At 57.6% G+C, this 13,960-nt stretch overlaps 1 protein-coding gene across 1 annotated transcript in view; it reads left to right on the top strand.

The window, feature by feature from the left end:
- Nucleotides 1-1,222: 1,222 nt before the first annotated feature.
- Nucleotides 1,223-13,960, top strand: part of ST3GAL4 (ST3 beta-galactoside alpha-2,3-sialyltransferase 4) — a 93,304-nt gene continuing 80,566 nt past the window's right edge. Inside the window, exon 1 of the mRNA XM_055356364.2 lies at nt 1,223-1,414. The gene's annotated coding sequence lies outside the window, so the exon portion shown is untranslated. The remainder of the gene's footprint in view (nt 1,415-13,960) is intronic.

Genomic DNA, 13,960 nt, shown 5'->3' on the forward strand with positions numbered 1-13,960 from the left:
AATAAATAAATAAATAGTTGTTGAATGCATGTCTGACTGATTAAGCCAAAGGCACCATATTCAAACAAAATCATACACTGGTGAAATGCCAAACAGCTTCTGCCCGTGCAAGGAATGATTTAGGATGGAGCACAGTCACCTGCAGAGGAACAACTTGGAGGCAGACTCTCCTTACTCAGCTCACTTGGAGCAGAGCTTCCTGAGTTGGGGGTTCTTGACAGATATGCCCTCCAGCTTCAGCAGAAGCAGGCTTGGAGCTGCCACTTCTCTGAACCCCCTTGCACTTACTGTCAGTCACTCACACCTTGCACTTATTCACATCCTATCCTGCCTCGTTCTTGAATGGAGTCCATGGTGAGCCTTCTCTGTGCCGCTGGATGGTAAGCTTCCTGGGGACAGGGAATGGGTCTGATACTTTCCTTGGAGCCCCTGGCGCTCCCGGCACTGGGCTGTTCATACGTGGGGCTCCGGAAACACTGTGCTGACCTGTGAAACGGACTGGCCTAAGGGGCTGTGGATTGTCCTGTAGGGTGACTTCTGAACTGTTCTTCAGCCTGGGCAGTTCCCAGGTTTATTTGGGGGGATGCCTGGGTCCAAAGAACCAGGGTCAGGGGGCCCAGGGGTTTCTTCCTGGAGACAGGATGCCCGGCGCCTTCAATAACGGAAAGGAAACTGAGAAACTTTCTGAGGCCAAGATAAAGAGTATGCAAGTGAGGGGTGCAGAGAGAGCAGTTTAGGGGCAGCAGGCCCCAACCGAAGCAGAGGAAGGGCCCACGTCTGGGCCCAGGGGACTGACTGGCTGCCTTGCGTGCATGGGGCATGGGAAGCATAGGCTCCCGGAACAGGACCCTGCCCCAGTTTCCTCAGTGAGGGAAGGACACCGTTCCCCGTGGGACAGAGCACTGCACCCTTTCTTGATTCTCATTGTTCCCGGGAGCGTGCGCCTTGGCTGCGCTGGGCATACCCACCCTGGCGCCATTCACAGGCAGTGCCTGCCCTGGCCCTGTGCTCACCCCATCAGGCCTCCTCTTCCGCCTCTCTGGCACCCACGGCGCCCCTGCTTGCCTCTGTCCGGGTCTCGGAGGCGCGCACACCATCCCAAGCCGGCGACCGCGCGGCATCACCCCCACCCTTCCCCCTCCACCACCCCGCCCTTTCTACCCCTCCCGGGAGCTCCTGGGAGTCGGGCCGCCGTGTGCGCAAGCGTGTCCAGCCCCTTCCCCGCCCCCAACCCGGGCCCGGGTCCCCGCCTCCCCTGCAGGCGGACTCGCCCGCTCCCAGGCCGGACCCGCGCCCGGGACAGGGACCGGGCCGAGTCGAGCCGTCGCGCCAGCGCTGCGCCGCCGGTCGGTGCGCCTAGCGGATCGGAGCTGCGCGCGGAACCGTGCTGCCCCGCCCCGCTCCACCCGTGAGGGTGAGTACGCGGCGGCAGTGCGCGGGGGCCCGCGGGGCGGGGCGGGGCGGGGAGCCGCGGGGTCCTCGGCCGCCTGACCCCAGCCGGCGCCGCGCCTCCCGGAGGGGGTCGGGCCCTGCACGTGGGCGCAGCGCGGGTCGGGGTGGGGCTGCCACAGCCCTGTGGAGCTGCTTTCCGGGGTCCCTTTCCCTGGACCAGATTTTCGCGGGAAGCCGGATCCTCTCCGCTCCCTTGGAGTGAGCAAGCGGGACAGTCCTGCGGAAAGTTTCCGCCCCCACTCCCCCAGCCCTGCGCCCGGACTGAAGCGGCGGCCCCCACCTCCAGCATCCTCGAGCGATGGTTTCTCCCACAACTACCCCGGTCAGGTCCAGCACTTGGGAGCTGACTGTGCTGGAGGTGACAGGCTTTGCGGGGTCCGCCTGTGTGCAGGAGTCGCAAGGTCGCTGAGCAGGACCCAAAGGTGGAGTTGTCAGTGGGAGGCCGGCTGTGCCCAGGGTCCTAGGGCCACGTTATGGGGGTCGTCAGGCCTAGGCCACTGTGCCTCAGAGCTGCATGGGTGGTGAGCAGTGGGAGGGATGCGATGGGGGGAGTGGGCTCAGCTGTCTGCTGTGGGTGTTTCCTCGGGGGCCTGGCTGGCAGGGACCTCCCGGCCAGCCCAGAACTGCCAACATGTCTGCCAGCACTGCCCCTCCATTCCCAGTCCTGGGGGGAGGCTCTGTCTGGGCAGCTTGAGGCCTGACCTACTGTGGCTGCTTCCTCTGCTCCCCAGCCTGGGTCCTGAGGGCCTGGCTTAAGGGAACTGCTGCCAGAAGGCTGGGAGTGTAGGCAGTGTTCGGGTGCCCAGCTGTGCCCTGTCTGACCTCATGGCCACCCACAAGCTGGCACCCCCCACAGGCCTCTTGGGGAAGCCTGTACTTTCCACCGCCGGAGGCGGGTACCGCGTGGAAGCCAGGCTCAGGCGGACTCATTCTTTTTGAACTTTGGGAACAGGCCTGGTACAGGCTGAGTTCTCACAAGAGACACACACCCGTGTCACTCTCTCCTGAGCTGTGCCGGACCCGTCCTACAGACTCCACCTCCTCTAGGTCCTGGCCCTGGCATCTGCCAGGGGGATTTTAAATGAGTTGATATGTGCTAAGTGCTTTGAAAGGCGCCTGCACGGAGGGAGAGCTGTATAAATATTCACTATTGGTAGTATTTCTCCCATGCTATTACTCTCCAAAGCTGCCCGATAATTCTAGAGCGGGTTCCGGGGACGTGCCCGCTGTTTGGGGCCTAGAAATGAACTCGGGAGGCTGTTTTGCTTGCTGAGAGCTGGTCTGGGAATGCCCCTTGACCGTTCCCTGCCCTGCTCCTGGCCCACTCCCAGACTGCTCCTGTGCCTGGCCCCATTGCGCTGGGTGGGTGATCCTAAGCTGCCCCATGGGCCCTGGGCTCTGTCAAGACATGGGGAGCTTGCCAGGAGTTGGGGCCAGATCCCCCAGACTCCAAGATGGTAACCGAGGTTGTGAGGGTGCACATGGAAGGAAGAGTTAGAAAAGTGAATTGGAAATTGCCAGCTTGGACTTTGGGCAGAGTGGGTGTCTTTAGCTTGGGGTTGGGTTGTTGTTCAGAGACAACAGGGCCGCCTTCTCTGTGAGCTGGCGGCCCAGGCTGAGGTGCCTCTGGGCTGCCTTCCCTACGGGAAGCAGTGACTGGCCCTCTGCTTCTCAGGAAGAGAGTGCCGTGCCCCCGCCAGCCTCCCAACCTCGTTAGACTCTTAGAATCCGGTTTTCTGGATAGAAGTAAGAATCTGCTCCTTTCTGGACTTTTAATCCTGGAAAGGGCTCCCTTTCCCAACAGGAGCAGAGAGGACAAACCCCCTTTCTGTGCTCCATCTTGAGCTGTCATTCTGTCCTAACTCCCCACTGGCCGCCATCTGCCCTTGCCTTGGGGGCTACCCCAGGTCTGACTTGGGCACGTTCTCTGGGTCTCTCTTCAGAGAGGCTGCTCCTGGGGTTGTCCCAATGGAATTGGGAATTCTTCTCAGAATGGCTCAAAGGTTTGCACCATCTGTTGGAGGGAAGGGATCCCTCTATCTCGGACTAATACAAATGTTTCCGTGCCTGCCAAGTTCCAGACCCTGGGCCGACAGGGAAAGGAGCTGGCTGGGGGGCCCGCAGGGGATGGAGAGGGAGCTTGGGCCCCAAGTGGGGTCTGAAGTCCAAGCCTACAGATTGCCATCAAGGCAGCCGCTAGAGCCTAGCCCAGCTCCTGGCCCCTCGGAGATGGACCTTAGATACTGGAGAGCGGGGCAGTCCAGCAGTGCAGGGTGGGACACCCCGAGCAAACAGCCCCTGCTTCCTGCCCCCTCAGTTCAGTCGCACTGGGCCGGCTGGACGTTTCCCTGCAGCACGCCGCTGTAGGTGGTTTAGCTCCCGCTCCGTGTTCCCCTCACGCTGGAATCCTCCTTCCTACTCAAGACCCATGACCTTGACCTGAAGCTTTTGGTTGCCGGGAGGAAATGGTGAGTGTAGGCAGATTTGGGTGACTCTTGTTATTAATCCCCTCTTCTTTGTTGCCCCCTTCCCAGAGGCTTCTTTGTGAGTGTCCTGAGTGGCCCTGGGTGGACTACTGGCTGTCCCTGGCCTCAGAATCACCCCAACCCCTGCCACATTTGGGGGAGGGAGGTGTGTGAATGATGTCCTTTTTTCTACAGACTGAGGAAGTGGTCAGTGTAGCTTCACGTGAGAGCAGCAGCATGCGATGCCCAGGCCCTAGCCAAGTGCTGGTCAGCTTCCGACTGGAGCCCCTGAGCCCTGCAGGGGCTGAATTCCCCCAAAGGTTGCTTGGGTTGTTGCTTTTCGGGGTTAGAGGGTGTGAGTGTCCAGAGCTGTGGGTTTTTAGTGTTGGCTGAGCCCTTTACCTGGGACCTACAGCCGGGCCACAACCCCATCTCTGTTCCCCTGTACCCCACACTGCCCTGTGATAGGATGTAAGATGGTAGGATTGCCTATACTGAAGCCCTGGGTGCCACTGCTGGCCCAGCAGGGAGGAGGTTGCTGCTGCTCGGGCTGAAGTGAGGTGTGGGTCTGGCTGGGCCTCCAGTTTCCCACCTGGGCCTTGATCGTGAGGAAGGCCTGGCTGCAGAAGCCCAGAAGCGCCTGAGTAGGAGAGTTCCTTTGTCCCACCTGCAGCTCATTCAAGCCTGTGCATAGGGGTTGGGGTCCTCAGGATCTTGCTTTCCTGTTTAGAGGAGGCAGCCCCAAAGAGTGCTGGGACCAGTTTGGAGAGTGCTAGGGAATGCTGGTCTGCAGCGACCCTACTTGTGCTCTGCGTCCTCTGCCAACTGCAGCATGGGTGAACATCTGTACATCTGTCCCCATAATGAAAATGGCTTCAGCAAATAATAAAAATATTACCATTTAGCAATCAGGCACTTATTAAAAGCCTGGCCCAATAAACTTAAAAAAAAAAAAAAGATGTGCTAGACACTTTACATCCCTTCATGTGAGCTTCACACAACCCTGTAATTAAGCCCATTTATAAATGAAGAAATGGAGGATTGAAGGATTAAGTTACTTGGCCAAGGTCATACAGCTCGTAAGCAGCTGAGCTAGGACTCAAATCCAGGCCTGCTTCCAAAACCTTCACTTTTCAGCCCAGTTCTCAACTGCCCCCTGGAGTTTGCTCATTTTGCCCCATGAAGAAACAGATCCCAGCTCAAAGGCGTGAAGGGGTTTGCTCAAGGCCACAGTGTATTAGTGTCAAAGGTGGAACACAAACCCTGACCTCTGAGTGCTCTCCCGAACCCCACATCCCGGCCGGGCCCGTACCCGTACCCTGAGCACACGCTTGTCCGCTTTCTCAGCTGGGCGGGGCGGGGCAGGACAAGGTTCTTCTCCCTCCCTCCTTCCCTCCCTCCCTCCTTCCCTCCTTCCCCGTGGGCCCTCCCAGCCTCCCCAGCCCCCACCTCTGCTGCTTTCCCTTGGCAATTGCTTCCATCTGGCCTGCCTGCAGCTCCTATTCCTTTGGAAATGTGGCTGCCGCCCACATGGCTGCAAGGCAACCACGGCCACACGTGGGGAAGGGGAGGGGCCCTATGGGGTCTAAGCACAGGGAACCCAGCCAAGGTGGCTGCTCCTGGCGTCTGGCATCCTGATTCCTGCCAGGCAGAAGCACCTTGGCTGCCTGGCCCTCCTGGATGCCCGTCCTGGGCTGGCTCAAGGCCAGAGAGGCTCCCAAAGACCCAATTCTCCTTCCAACGTGGTGAGCTGTTCTGCCCACAGACGAGCTCCGCACCGGCAGCCCTCCCTGTGTCTTAGAGGTTGCTCAGGTTGGGAGGAGGGATTCCTGGCAGGAGAGAATTAGGGGCCAGCCGGGGTATACCCTGGGTTCCCACTGGGTTCTGATCATTTGGAGGGAAGTCATGCAAGGGACTGATGAGGGCAGAGGCTGAGGGATCCACGGAGTTCTGGGCAGGCGAGGAGGCAGCTGACTTGCTCATGACTGTGGGTATGTGCCACCACACTAGGCTAATTTTTCTATTTTTTGTAGAGACAGGGTTTTGCCATGTTGCCCAGGCTGGTTTTTGTTTGTTTGTTTTGTTTTGTTTTTGAGACAGAGTTTTGCTCTTGTTTCCTAGGCTGGAGTGCAGTGGCGCGATCTCGGCTAACTGCAACCTCCATCTTCTGGTTTCAAGTTATTCTCCTGCCTCAGCCTCCTGAGTAGCTGAGATTACAGGCGCCCGCCACCACGCCTGGCTAATTTTTGTACTTTTAGTAGAGACAGGGTTTCATCATGTTGGCCAGGCTGGTCTCGAACTCCTGACCTCGTGATCCGCCCACCTCAGCCTCCCAAAGTGCTGGGATTACAGGCGTGAGCCACCGTGCCCAGCCGAGCGTGTCTGTCTTGTTCACTGGTGTATTTTCTTAATGCCTGGAATGATGTCTAGCAAACAATAAGCACTCAGTAGATTCTTGTGTGATGAGTGATGGAAATGCAACTCAGGTATGCTGATTTGTCTTTGCTGCATCTTTACTTTGCTTCCTCCTCCCAGGGCAAAGGGAAAAAGTTTCCCCTTAGCCAGTTGAGCTGTTTGCCAGAGAAAGGTCTGGCCCCATCTGTGTGCTGCCACCTTGGGGGTCTCTGTTCAGACACCAGAGAGGCAGGCAGGAACCCAGGTGAGGATGGGCAGGAGCTTGTTCCCTGAGGAGTGCATGCCCCATTCCACCCACCACAGGGTCGGCTGGCCACATTTCTCTACCCATCACCCCTCCCTAGTAACCTTCAGGTCCCTGCAGACAGGTCCTGACCTCAGCTCCAATCCCTATGTCAGTCCTCTCCTTATTTGAGGCCCAAGAAAGGTACCCCTACGGTGGAACCCTCACTTGGGTCCTGAGAGGGAGTGACAGCTTTGGAAGAGCGAGGGGTTCACCCACATTTGCCTCCTCCTGAAGAGCTCCACTTTTATTCCTTGTACGTATTGCGTTTCCACTTAAATTTTTTTTGAAACTGTGACAGAGGGTTTCTTGGCTTTAATTTTTTTTTTTTTTTGAAAACCCCCATTGAGTTCCAGTTGTGACCCCCCTGTGGTTCTCATTTTCTGGTAGCATGCCGTGTGTGGTCTCACCTCCTCGCCTTTGCTTCTGCTGCCCCCTCACATGGCTTGGGCATTGTTGGTAATGACCTCGCTAGACTGCAAATGTCCTTCAGTATCAACTGAAGCCCCAGTCCTGGGAAGCCTCCGTGGCCACCCAGCGCTGGCACTTCCTCCCCCCCTTCCTCCCCCTGCGTTCTCCACTCCCTGCAGGTCCTATGCCTGTGACAGGGAGGGAACCCTGTGCTGGGGTGACCCCAGCATGGACCTCAGTGGGGCTCAGGCTGAACCAAAGGTAGGTGGTTCTGGGGGTAGTGCCTGAGGTGGTGGTATGGAGCTGTGAGATTTGTATTCCTAGAAGCAGGTTGGAGGCTCTCAGCCCTTCCCTCCATGCATAGCCTTGGATACAGCTTGCAGCCTGCCACTGTAGCCTCCATTTCCTTCTCCGAGAAATTAACACTTCTTTTTTTTTTTTTTTTTTTTTTTGAGATGGAGTCTGGCTCTATTGCCCAGGCTGGAGTGCAGTGGTGCAATCTCGGCTCACTGCCATCTCTGCCTCCTGGGTTCAAGTGATTCTCCTGCCTCAGCCTCCCAAGTAGCTGGGATCACAGGTGTGTGCCACCACTCCTGGCTAATTTTTGTACTTTTAGTAGAAATGGGGTTTCACCATGTTGGCCAGGCTGGTCTTAAACTCCTGACCTCAGGTAATCTGCCCACCTGAGCCTCCTAGAGTGCCAGGATTACAGGAGTGAGCCACCGTGTCTGGCCAACATTTCTTCCTTTTTTTTTTTTTTTTTTTTTTTAAGACGGAGTCTCACTCTGTTGCCCAGGCTGGAGTGCAGTGGCACGATCTCAGCTCACTGCAACCTCTGCCTCCTGGGTTCAAGCAAGATTCTCCTACCTCAGCCTCCCGAGTAGCTGGGATTACAGGTGCCCACCACCACACCCGGCTAATTTTTGTATTTTTAGTAGAGATGGGGGTCTCACCATGTTGGCCAAGCTGGTCTCGAACTCCTGACCTCAAATGATCCACCTGCCTTGGCCTCCGAAAGTGTTGGGATTATAGGCGTGAACTACCGTGCTCCGCCTGGCCAACACTTCTTAATGGGATAACATTTCAGATAACATCCAGTGCCCGAACTCCAGCACTCTATAAATGCTGGCTGGTGTGCTTTTCTGGATCCAGGGTGGGGTCCAGAGACTGAAGAGGGTCTACTTTCTGGCCCAGGGGAAGAGGGGCAGGTGGCTCACTAGGAGCTGTCCTGGCATCCTTTGTCCCCATCCACTTACCAGTTATGTGACCTCGGGCAGGTCTTGCACTCTGGCACTCAGTTAGCATCTGTGTTAATTGGGGTAGGAGTATCTGCCACGTCTCACAGCCTGGTGATGGACAAACAAAACAAACATTTTTTAGGCTGGGAGAGGCCTCAGAGGTTGGCTGTCATATTGCAAACGAGGGAGCAGAGACTCAGAAAAGTAACTTAGTTGTTTAAGGTCACAGAGCACCTCTCTCCCCACAGGCAGGGAGCAGGTAATTGGGCTGAGCCTCAGGAGTAACCCTTCTCTCTGTGCCTCTCCAGCCCCTACCTTATGCCTGGCCCATTCAGCTGGTCTGTTCTCCAGGCCCCTAGGACTGGGTGGGCTAAGATGAGTGGTCTAGAAATCCCTCCCCAGCTGGGCTGGACTGAATGAGGGGCTGGCCGAGGAGCGGGTGTTGATGGAGTATGGGAGATTGTCCTCACAGGCAGTGTGGGCCGTTTCTCTAGACCTCCTGCCCCCATCTCCTTCCTGTCCCTGTTTGAGCCGTGCTCTTCTTCTTCAGTCCCTTTCTGTCTGTCTTCTCTTTCCACCCCTAGATTTCTCACCATCTTCAGTGATCCCTCCTCCTTCCTTTCTGCCTCTGCATTCTCCCCTTGCCCTTGCTTCTCTGATCCGCCTTTTTTCTCCAGCCTCAGCATTCAGGTTGTCCTCATAGTGGAACTGGGACTCTGGGGGTGGCTGGGTTGGGTTGCCTGGAGGCCGGGGATGTTCAGGAGAGCCTTCATTGGGAGCCCATGGGAGCAGGAGTCAGCTCCTCCTGTTGGCAGCTCCAGCATTTTCAAACGAAAATGGCTCTTCCAGGAGTTGAGTTTGGCGAAGAGACAGTGCCTGCCCAAAGTATGCAATGCTTTTATCTTTAGCTCAGCTCCTGAGCCCTCATGCAACTCTTTGGACATCTTCCTGCAAAGGACGGTGGGATCTTGTCTTTCTGGGGCCTCAGGGTCTCCAAAGATGGGCTGACTAAGCTTCCCTAGCCTGGGACCTGAACCCTCCACTCTCCTCTCTCTTTGAGCTTTTTCTCCCAGGGGAAGCTGCTCGAATGAGGGGAGTTGGCCAACACAGTTTTCTACTCTCAGACCCCATTGAGGTGAGCACACAACAGTGTTCTGTGTGAGGGTCTGGATACACTCCCCACCCTCCCAGGCCCGGCACCGTGTAGCCCTGCCCCAGCCCAGAGCTTGCCTCTATTGGCTTTGTGACCCTCGCTTTGTACTGAGGCTTTGTTCTGCCTTGGGGACCAGCTGGTCCCCTGCTGTGGTTCCACACAGTGGAGACTGATCCCTGACCACCCATTCAGCTGCCTGGCGGCCCTGGGGCAAGTGTTTGTCCCCCATCTCCCAAAATGGCGGGGTGTAGGGGCTCCCTGCCCGGAGTCCCAACCCTGCCAAGGCAGAGGGAATGGGGAACAGCTGCGCTGGCCCATTCCGGCTCCATATGGATTTGGTTTGACAACAAAGCTCCCTCTGTGTGTTCCCAAGCCCCTTACATAACCAGGGGCTGTGGGCAGAGGAGGAAAGGAGGAGGAGGTGGAGATGGGGACCAGGAGACACCAGGATGGGATGGCTGGAAAGGACACAGGGACCGGGAGGAGAGGGTGGGAGCAGGAGGGGGAAGTGCTGGTCTTGACCTCCCAGTTCTGCCTCCTGCTTCCTGGGGAGGGGAGGGTGGAGTCCAGCCACCGACCTCTGCTTGTGGATGCTTTGTCTTCTTTTCTTTGGACCTTTCCCACCAGTCCTGGATGGGCTGAGGAGGGGCCGTGGGACCTCTCTGGGGTGAGGTGAGGTCAGGTGTTGGGCTGGACGTGGGAGGCTGGTCCTTGGCCGCAGCCTGTAACTGAATAAATGCCATTAAAAGGAGAATCCATTTCCTCCCTCACTCCTGGCTTCCATTGCCTTCCCCCAGGCCCCAGCCCTGGTTCCAGAATCCCTCTGACCACTCCTCTTGTAGTGCTCAGGAGGGCAGAATAACTGCAGCCTTTCCCTGTGCCCTGCCAGGCTGGTCCCGGGCCCCCTCCCAGCCCACTCATCCAGGGATGCAGCTCTGGCCTTGGCCCACCCCCATCAGAGGGCCTGTGGCCCTGATCACCGCACTCCCCACTCTGATCAGACGTTCTCTCCTGAGCATCGCTGACCCCGCAGCTGTCCAAATAGAGCAAGAAGCGAATGTTCTCTTTGGGGCACAGCTGGACTGGCCCTGCAGGGTCAGGTGAGCTGCCAGTCCTGGGTGTGTTCTCGGGGTGGGGGTGGGAGGATCATGTCCTGGGCTGAGATCCCTTCAGCTCCTCCTGGGCAGGAGGAAACAGCCATGCAGGGGCGGCCAGGAGGACTGGGTGGTGGGTGGTTCTGGGCTCTCCCAGCTTCGGTTGGGGCTGGGACCCTGGGGGACGTGACCCTGGGGGACATGCTCTCCTGGGTGTTCCCAGGCTCTGTGTCTGGCCTGTGCCTCAGTGTCTGGGTTTTCTGGCACCAGGCTTCCTTGAGAAGAGCCTCTGGTTGTGCACCAGCCCTGAGGGTGGGGCTCATCCCAGGCTGCCAGGGGACTGAGGGCCGAGCTCTTCCACCTTGAGGACAAGGATGGTTCCTCAGGGCTGGGAGGAGGAGGCGCTGGCCAGGACCTTAGATTACGCAGGGCATGGGGTTGGGGCCTCACAGATGATGGAAAAGCCAGAGTTCAGGCACTTGGCATGACCCCTGGCATCGCCTTCAGTTGATTTAGTGTCTCTGCCCTGGGGTATTCCATGGGACCCTGGGCTGGCTTCTGTGTGCAGAGGTGGGTGTGGGCCATAGCCCAGACCTGTTAAACCAGTTGTAGGCTCTGGAATCCTCTGTCCCTAGGTAGTGACCAGGCCCTGACAGGCGGGAATCTGTCCCTCTCATCACTCCCCCAGTTATGGGTGCAGATGACCCTGAAATTGCTAAAGCCTCAGGGCTTGAGCCCAGAAAGTGTGAGCAGGCTGGCGGGCAGCTGGAGGAAGGCCTTGCAGGTTCCTGGATTTGGGTGCCGGGTGGGCTGAGAGGACAGTCCCTGTCACTGGGACTGGGCACAGGTGCAGAGAGGCTGAGACGGGCCCAGAGGAGAGTGAGTGTGTGTTGTGTGGGCGCCGGGCCAGGAAGTGCCCTCCATGGGGCAGCAGGCTCTGCAGTACCCTCGGCCAAATGGCCACAGGCTGCCCTGGGACACTCTCCAGGCCTGCTGGAGACACACCTGTGGGGCTCATAGGCGTGGCTGGGTCTCCAGTCAGGAGCCACTCTTCCTGGAAGCTGAGTTTGCTGGACAGAAGGTGAGGAGCCCAGGGCTCCCCTTTCCTTGGCTTTGGGGGAAGAGGTTCCTGAGGGCTGGCACAGCCACTCCTTGCCCCTTAGAGGCTCCAGGCTGCCTGGTGATAGCTCCCAGGGACCTGCAAGCTGACAAACAAAGCCTATACGAGCCAGAGCTGGGGTGGGAGGAACCCAGTGGGCCTGGGGGAGGTAAAGCAGCAGCAGCTGCTGTAGCTGAGCCCGGCACCCGGCCAGCCCTGAGGAATGGAGGAAGAGAGTGCCCTGGCTGGGGGAGCCCCTCAAGCCCTGGAAGCTGTATGTGGGCATGGGGTGGTGGGGGCGTGCAGAGAGGAGGAGGACTGAGAACTGGGTGTGTGTGTGCGCATACCTGTGTCTGTGTGATCTGGTTCCCGGGTGTCTGAGTAGGGACCAATGTGTTTGTGCTGGAGAAGCCTGTGTAGGTTACTGACATGGGGAGGGGTGGGGCTTGCTTTCCTTACCCCGCTTCCCACGTCTTCATTGAGTCCTCATCTGGGGGCCCTGTTCCACTCTCCTTCCAGTGTGCAGGGCCCTCCCCTCTGGCGAGTCTGCCTCTCACTCGCTCAGCCCCTTTAACCCTGCTGGCTCCTAATGAGACGTCAGGTGTGGACCCTCGAACCCTCAGCTGCACAGGTCTGGAAACATCCTTGTTCATCGAGCACCAGGCTGACCATGGTGTCCGTCTGAGTGCCCAGCAGATGTTCTGGTGAGGGGAGGCGGGAGTGCAAGGTCTGCCGAGTGAGGGTTCCTTCCGGGAGGAGGCAGGGTGAGCGCAGAAACCACTGCTCCAAAACTCTTAAAAGCAGAGCCGGGAGCCTGAATTCAGAGGCTGTACTGTGGGGCAGGGCTGGAATTTGTGGCACCTGCAGGGCTGAACGTTGCCTTTGCTGTCCCTGCTCGGGGATTTTGGGGTACTGGGTTTGGATAGAGTGTGTCATCTGCAGAGGGAGCACTATTCTGGAAGTGGACTCTGCTCAGGTGTGGGGGGCCTGCCTGTAGGGGGCACCATGGTGGAGATGGAGCACCGCTCATGACAGGAGGCTGGTGTCTGGTCAGGCTGAGGGATCCGTGTGCCAACCCTTCTGGGAAGGCTGAATGGGGCGGAACTGGTCAGGGCCTGGCGCCAACTCCAGGAGGTGCTACACCCAGAAAGAGAGAGAGAGAGATGGAGAGCCACCTCCCCAGGGGCCTCTTTCTCCTCCTACCCCTCCTCCCCTTCTGCATGCCATCACACCCCAGCAGCGTCCCTTGTGGCTGGGCCATGGGTGAATCTGAGTCGAGGGCAGGGCAGAGTGGGAGTGGCAGTGCCTCTGCCTGTCTCCCTGGCCGTGGCAGCTCCTTTGTCACATATGGGCCAGGAGAGGTGAGTATGATTGTGGTAGTGGTGGGGGCAGTGGCTGAGGACCCCTCTCTTTGCTGGGCTGGGGCAGAGCTTGAATGGAGAGGGGCTGCCTTGTGCCTGGGAAGGGAGGACCAGGTGTCGCTGGTACCTTCCAGGTCCTGAATGCTTGTTCTGTGCCTAGCCCCTGCTGAGGCTGCGGACGTTAAAAACCAGGATGTGTTTTGAGGCTCAGGACACCTCTGAGGACTTGCTGCTGTTACCCCCATTTAAAAGACGAGGACTCTGAAGATCTGAGGTGCATAGAGTGTAGGGATTAAAAGTAGTTCTGGCTGAATTTTAAATCCTGGTTCCACCATTTTCGAGCTCTCTGATCTTGGGACCCTTAATGTATTCGCTCTGTGCCTCAGTTTCCCCATCTGTAAATGAGAATGAAAGAGTAATCCCACATCCATTGGTTGAAAACTTCAATAAGATTATGCATAGCAGGCCGGTTGTGATGGCTCACACCTGTAATCCCAGCACTTTGGGAGGCCAAGGCAGGTGGATCACTTGAGGTCAGGATTTTGAGACCAGCCTGGTCAACATGGTGAAACCCCATCTCTACTAAAAATACAACAATTAGCTGGACATAATGGCGTGCGCCTGTGATCCCAGCTACTTGGGAGGCTGAGCAGGAGAATCCTTTGAACTCAGGAGGTGGAGGTTGCAGTGAGCCAAGATCACGCCACTGCACTCCGGTCTGGACCACAGAATGAGACTCTGTCTCACACACACACAAAAAAGATTATGCACAGCAACTGCAGCACAGCCCCAGGGATGATTTTTAAAAGTGAATCCAGGGCCAGGTGTGGTGGCTCATGCCTGTAATCCCAGCACTTGGGGAGGCTGAGACAGGATTACCTGACATCAGGAGTCTGTGACCAGCCTGGCCAATATGGTGAAACCCCATCTCTACTAAAAAGAAATCCCAGATTCTGCCATGCCACAGTGTCCAAGTCAGTCACCTGCTC

This window comes from Gorilla gorilla, chromosome 9 (genome assembly GCF_029281585.2).
Source record: "Gorilla gorilla gorilla isolate KB3781 chromosome 9, NHGRI_mGorGor1-v2.1_pri, whole genome shotgun sequence".
In the NCBI taxonomy this organism is placed as follows: domain Eukaryota; kingdom Metazoa; phylum Chordata; class Mammalia; order Primates; family Hominidae; genus Gorilla; species Gorilla gorilla.